This window comes from Natrix helvetica (assembly GCF_964273705.1).
Source record: "Natrix helvetica genome assembly, chromosome: 6".
Lineage (NCBI taxonomy): Eukaryota > Metazoa > Chordata > Lepidosauria > Squamata > Natricidae > Natrix > Natrix helvetica.
The window spans coordinates 44,772,713-44,779,757 of NC_138553.1; positions in this window are offsets into that span (position 1 = coordinate 44,772,713).

A 7,045-nucleotide genomic window follows, 5' to 3' on the forward strand; every position below is an offset into this window, starting at 1 on the left:
TCACAAAGCATAATATATTATTCCATATTAATTGCTAAGTTTATTATTACAAAACACTACAAACTAAAATAAATAGTTTTTTGGATTAGTGGTATTAAAATGTGAGAAATTAACTGTAGCATAAAATTACTGTAACTACTAAGAATGATGAAAAATGGTACAACGAAGAACAATTCTCTAATAACCATAATTATTTAATAGAAATAATATGTTCCCTATATATTAGCCTCTCTTATATATATGCTGTTCTAGATTAACATGTTAAATATGGATGGCATGTTTGTATTCTGTTGTAATACCAAATGTATTTTCATAGTTTTGTATGTATACCTGAATCATAGCTGCCCAAAAAGATGGCAACACTAAAAGTAAGAAGATTCTGGCTCCTAAAAGATAGTGTAGATACAAAACCAAAAACCAGTGGCAGTTTTCAATGCTCAGTTTTCCTATCTGTAAAATTAAACTGCCAACTCAAGCTAAAATAAGCCCTACCTCTCTCCAGTAAATTTGCACATGTCCCACATTTGTGTGCATGTGTGTAATTATATATTTCAAAAATTGAATTAGTATTTCTTAATTAAATTGTTTGTAAAATAAAATGCTCTGTTTATCTCCTGATGAATTATTTTTCTTCTAGCAGCAGACCAAAAAACCAAGAACCAAACAGGAAGGGCGTGTTTACAAAGGAAAGAAAATTGTGAGGATATGAGCAAAACAGGATGAAGTTTAGGGAAAGAGGTAAAGGAGTAAGAGGAAATAAAAAACTTAAATGTAAGGAGACAAGCAATCTTTCCCAAGCAACAATATCAGCCGCTATATTTGAAATCTCGCCTGTTCATCTTTCTCCCATTCTTCCAATTTCTTCTGTTCTTATATGTAAAACAACCCTAATCTAATCAATTCACTAGTAGTTGCTCTGTTTGTGTGAAGGGGAAATGTGTCTTCCTATCTGATCATTTCAAGTCTCTTTCTTTCATTATGTGTATATACACGCAACTTCTTTGTGATTATAATTTTTTTGCTTGAGTTCTGTATTTTTATTCTGGAAAATGAAATATGTTAAAGCAGAACTTTTTTCAAACAGTGCAGCAGTGGGGAGATAGGCGACTGAGAGGCATATGCAAGATGATTTGCATAATTGGAAACTATGATGTTTCATTAAAGCTGAATTGGACCCTCTGAGGGTGTCATTTTGTAGTTTTAGCTTTTAATGCTGTATTCAAGATCACATTTAGGCCACAGAGTAGACATGATGTTACAAGAAAATGTATTTTTCCTTAATGAGATAATCAAACATTTGATCCCTGCCTGATAATCTCTACTGGGTATTTCAGGATCCTCGAAGTTTCTGAAAATGCTCAATGTCTTTCTGAAATATACACATTGAATTATTTTGCATGTTGACAAATTTGAAAGCAGTAATACTTCCCAGACAATCAACAGATCATAGGAGAATGATTTCAAATCCTTTAGAATATTTTAGCCAATTGTAAAATAAGCTGCTATTGCAAAGATTGTTGTCATTTTAATTGCCAAGTATTCAACCACCTAGAATCAGGAACTAAGTGAAGCATCCTGGAATCTAAAAACCAAAACATTTTAGTATTATGAATTATCCTTTTAGGATCTGAGTTTTCATATTTCATTTCTTTAAGCTATTTTTATATTTAAAAAGTTAGCTAAAACAAACTTATACGTTTATCCTGTGGAACTTCATTCTCTCTGAAGTCATTTCTGCCCTGGTGTCATAACAAAGGTAATTGAGAGATGACAAAATATATGGTATGGGAGGAGAGGTAGACAAACAAGCCTGAAGAAGGAAGGCAAATTCTTGAAGAGAAATAGATTAGCTCCCACTGGCTGGCATCATGTTGAAAGGCATGCAAGAACGCCAGAGGAATAAATACGACATTTATGTTAAAACACTGAAGCTTTGAATCATTGTGAATCATTTCATAGCTCATGTAGATGAAATGCAGTCTTTCCAATGAAATCCTCTCAGCAAGTAAAGCTTTTATTAAAAATATATACTGGCTTATGATGTAAATTCTGCAAGTTCATCCTAGCATATTAAGGTAACTCTGGAACTGTTGTCATGATACAAAGTAGTTAAATCATCATTTAGAGATGTCAATTTAAAATGAATCTTGAGGTATGTGCATGTTAGTAGTATTCATAATTAACTCCAAAAACAAACAAGTTATAACAAAAATACCCATGTTCTTCACTCATTTAAGAATTCCAAAATGATATGTATTCTACTACCGTTGTTTTATTTATTTATTTATTTATGTAATATATCAAATTTGAAGACCACCCTTCTCATTCTGGATAGTGGACAATTAAAACATAAAACTCTCTCTATAAATATATTCCCATAGGAGGCAGTTAAAACAGGAATTAAACATTAAAGGGGAGAGGAGCTTCAAGGTGCTAACCAACGTCACTGCTATTTTTCTTTCATATACTCACCACATATAATTTCTTACAAAATATCCACATTCAGTATATTGCATTACTTTGGACAATTTGTAGGCACTATAAACACGAATACTTCTAAATAGTGTTCGTTAGATTTACATTCTACCTTTCTCCGGATGCTTAAGCTGTCATTCATAGCACACTCATCTCCATTTTTTCTCCATAATAACAACCCTGGGTTAATGGTGGTTCCGAGACAGGATAGAACCTAAAGTTACCCAGTGAGTTTCCACAGGTAATAGCGGTCTTTTCAGTCTATTCCAACCTCTAACCTTTTCCAGTGCTAAGAGGCTCCTGACAGCAAACTTAGTAACTGATACAGATTTGTCTTTTCATACCTTAAACTCCATTTCATGAAGATACATCTGAAATTGGTCCTGGAACATCTGATACATCTGAATAGTCCATGAAAGTTTGCACAATATAAACTGCCCCAATCATTTAAATAGAAACTAGATTTTTTCTGCCCCATTGCATTCCCCTAAATAGCTATAATAAAACGCTTCTTTAGAGGTTTTGGAATTAATTTACTCCCTTCTGTCAGCTGCGCTGTAATGATGGAGCACTGGCATTTTCCAATTTACTATGGAAAATAAAAGAATGAAACGTTAATAAGGCATTGTTTTATAAATCTAAATGCAGGTTTTGCCTATAAGTCCACCAATGGGAGTGTGTTATTGCCTAAGAAGCAATGATAAAAAAGGCAGGTATTTTGAGCTTTCTGCTTAAACCATATCAGTAATTTTCAAGCAAAATGTTAGAATTCATGTAGGGGTGCCTGGTGGGAATATTTATTTTTATGAAAATTATTGGGAAAGGGAGGTTCAGCATAACTTAAATATTGATTTTAAAACTGAAAAATTAGCAGTAGAGTGCCTGCATGAGAAAGTATTAATAGATTAAAAATGGTAAGAAACATCTGGTGTCTAAAGACAGAAATAGACACAACTCTCCTATATAGAAGATGCAACTTAAAACTGTTTTAAAAGCACACATATATATAAGAGATAGATAGCCTGTCTCAAGCATTAATTAACCATATGACAAAAAGCTAAATAAATTCCAGTGGAATAGAATAGGAATTCTTTGATTCTTATTGCCAATATTTAACTGAATTACTAATATTAGAAATAAAATCACAATAATCTTTGTATAACTATTGTTACATATTCTGAAGAAATAATTGAAAAATAGCATATAAAATAACATAATAGGCTTCCTTCGTTCATAGGAAAATTGGATGCAATTGGTAGAATTATTTTTTGTCCATTATTTCTAATGATAGCTCAAATATATTTTGGATTTTTTGGAAAGAAATTAACACTCCAGCCTAAAATTTTGGATTGAAATATATTCACTCTCAGCTTTCTCACTGGCACTTTATGATATAATGGCAAGAGTGATCAATCTGATTCCATATGGACAAACTTTTACTTTTTAAAATATCTCTGAATTTCTGTTTTTCTTATACTCTTTCTTTGTGAATTATTTTGTTGATTATTTTCTTTTGTACACTTTAGGGTATTTTTGGTCTGGGATAATTCTAGTTATAATGCCTTGCTTTAGTTTTTGTTTGGTAATTTTTGTACATCAATCTTTATAAAAATTATAAAGATTCTTCTTTGATCACTTTGAATAAGGTTTTTTTTTTATTGAAGGGAGAAATTAATAGTCAAATGTCTTCTAAGAGCATAAATATGGCTCAGTAATCACTTAGGTCAGCGGTGTCAAACTCAATTTCATTGAGGGCCACATCAGGGTTGTTTTTGACCTTGGGGGTCAGGGTGGGCATGGCCAGGGTGGGCGTGACCAGCTTGATGTCACTCGTGTCGGGGGTGCCTTTGGTGGCCTGAGCTCTCTGCCAGTGGAAACGGACTCCCGAGCTCCGTTTTCACTGGCAGAAGCACCACAGTCCAGTCCTTTGTTGTTTCCAGGGTGGCCCCGCAGGCCAGATCTAAGTACCCGTGGGCCACATCCGCCCCCCGGGCTTTGAGTTTGACATCCCTGGCTTAGGTCTTTCTTTTTCAGAATTAAAGAAAAAAAACTGTCAGGGTTTTATTCTTAGTTCAGACACTGTAGAAATATATTTGCAGATGCCCATCATCTGCCAATGAATCATCATCTACTGGAAGCTATTTAATCATAATTCTGATTCAGACATAATTTTCCATTGCATGCAATATAGTTAAGCTTCACTGTACCAGAGCAGTGTAATTGGTTTTATTGTAGAATTATCCCAAAATAATACAGATAAATTAAAACAATAAATGAAGCTGTTTAGATGTGAAAAACAACCAGCTTTGATGAGAATATTTTTGAGTCTGGCAATCCATCATGTTTTATTTATACATAACGTTTGCTTCATCATTAGACTCTTTTTCAGATGAAGCAAGGGAGAACAGCAGATTGTTATATGCCAATATCTCCAGATTGTGCAGCTGCTTCTGTTTTCAATATCTACAAATTTAACATTGACAGATTTTTGTTTCATCTTTTTTTTTTGGTCCTTATATTTAATGTTTCTTCCTTCAGACAATCACTGAAATTGTAATGATACAAAACTATTTCTAAATAATTTTCTGGCTCGTCAGCAACTTATAATTGGTTCTTCCCATTCCATAGATAAAAGACTGACAGATTTAAGATAGAAGATTTGCAAAGTATTTTCTTTTTTTTAAAAAAAACAAAACAATAGTTGTTGCCTTATAGATGCAGGCAACATATAACAGAGTATCAAACATATCACACTGGAACAGATCAATTCAGGCTATATAGTGCTTGTACCTTATGTGCCATTTATAGATTTTTTTTGAAATCTCCATTCAACCATGATTCATGCTCTAATTTTGCATATATAGTATACACCCCACTCAGAAGCTATAATTGACCCAAAATACAGCAGTTGATCTGGGAATAACAGATTTAATAGTGCAGTTGCTACATTGATTACCAATCTGCTTCTGGGTTCAATTCAAAGTTGATTGTCAGATCCTTCATGTCTTATCACCTAAATTCCTGCAACATTATCTCCCCGGCCAAAACTTGGCTAACCTTATGCTATCCTTAAAAGAAGGAATATTGTAGGTCCAGATCTCAGAGGGTGTGAAGCAGCAAGGATCAAATACAGACCTATGGAAAGAGTTCTCCCTGATACCATCTGCTGAAATTTATTTGAGGTCTATTTTATTTGACGCCAAACACAAAATCCTTGAATGAATTTCTTTTTCTACAGTCAAAAGCCAACTTGAAACAAATCCATAATTTTCTTGCCACAAAGAACTTGTGATCTAAATGTAGGTAATAGAAAGAATACTGTAAGAAAGAATAATAGAAGATGCCAGAGAGAGAACTGAAAAATCCCCCTCCCATCCAGATATTATCAACAGCAAAGAAAAATTATCCCTAGCTACAATAAATCCACAAGGGAAGAAAAAGGAATACAGAAATGTATGCAAGTAATGTAGAAAACATTCCCAATTCATAACCAGAATTGATAGGCAAGCAGAACACCCAGTGGCTTTTCTATGATCTACATTGGGAATGCAAACACAATTCTCAAACAGTGTTAATTATTATATTTACAATTGAATTTTTCCAGGCTTAAGTGAGAAAGTATGGCTGAAGGTAACCTAAATTGGCGATATGTGGTTGGCCTATTCAATTAATCAGTATAAGGAAAATGTGTTCACTGACTGTAATAATTTGGCAATGAATTATATAATAAAGAGCCTGGCTTCTCCAGTTGCTCTCTAGCCCAAATTCTTTCTTGAAGAACTGAGCAGGCAGAACATGGCAACTTCCCCATTGTTAATTGAGTTCAGATTATACAACTGACCAGGGATGGCTTCTTACCCAAATAAATGGTGAAAACGGGACTACATTGGGTTAAAAGTTTGTCTTCCTAACATCACATTTGATCGACTTTAGGTATTCATATAATACACTGACCTCCATCTCTGAATAAATTAAGGATGCCATGCCCTGTCACCATAGTCTAGATCAGGGATAGTCAACCTTTTTATACCTACCGCCCACTTTTGTATCTCTGTTAGTAATAAAATTTTCTAACTGCCCACCAGTTCCACAGTAATGGTGATTTATAAAGTAGGGAAGTAACTTTACTTTATGAAATTTATAAAGCAGAGTTACAGCAAACCCCTACCGCCCACCATGAAAGCTGGAACGCCCACTGGTAGGCATTAGGGACCAGGTTGACTACCACTGGTCTAGATAATGTTAAAGAAGGTCAGAAGTTCAGATATTTATAACAGTGCTCTTAATGATATATGAGAAAGCACTTATGTCAGAGCAGCTACATGGCATATTGTCTTAATACCAGGACCTGCTGTAACAGGGAGGGCATTGCTGAATTTATTTTAGGTCACTGAAACCTAAATTTAAACTATATTTTCTGAAAATGTTGTCTCATTTTTCCCCTTCATACTGACCCTTCTCAAATTTCTCAAAGGAAGTTAATCTACTGGAATAATGAAGATCAACAGTTACTAGCAGCTCTGCTTAGAAATATTTTCATTAATATTGTCATCATTTACAGAGTTAGCAA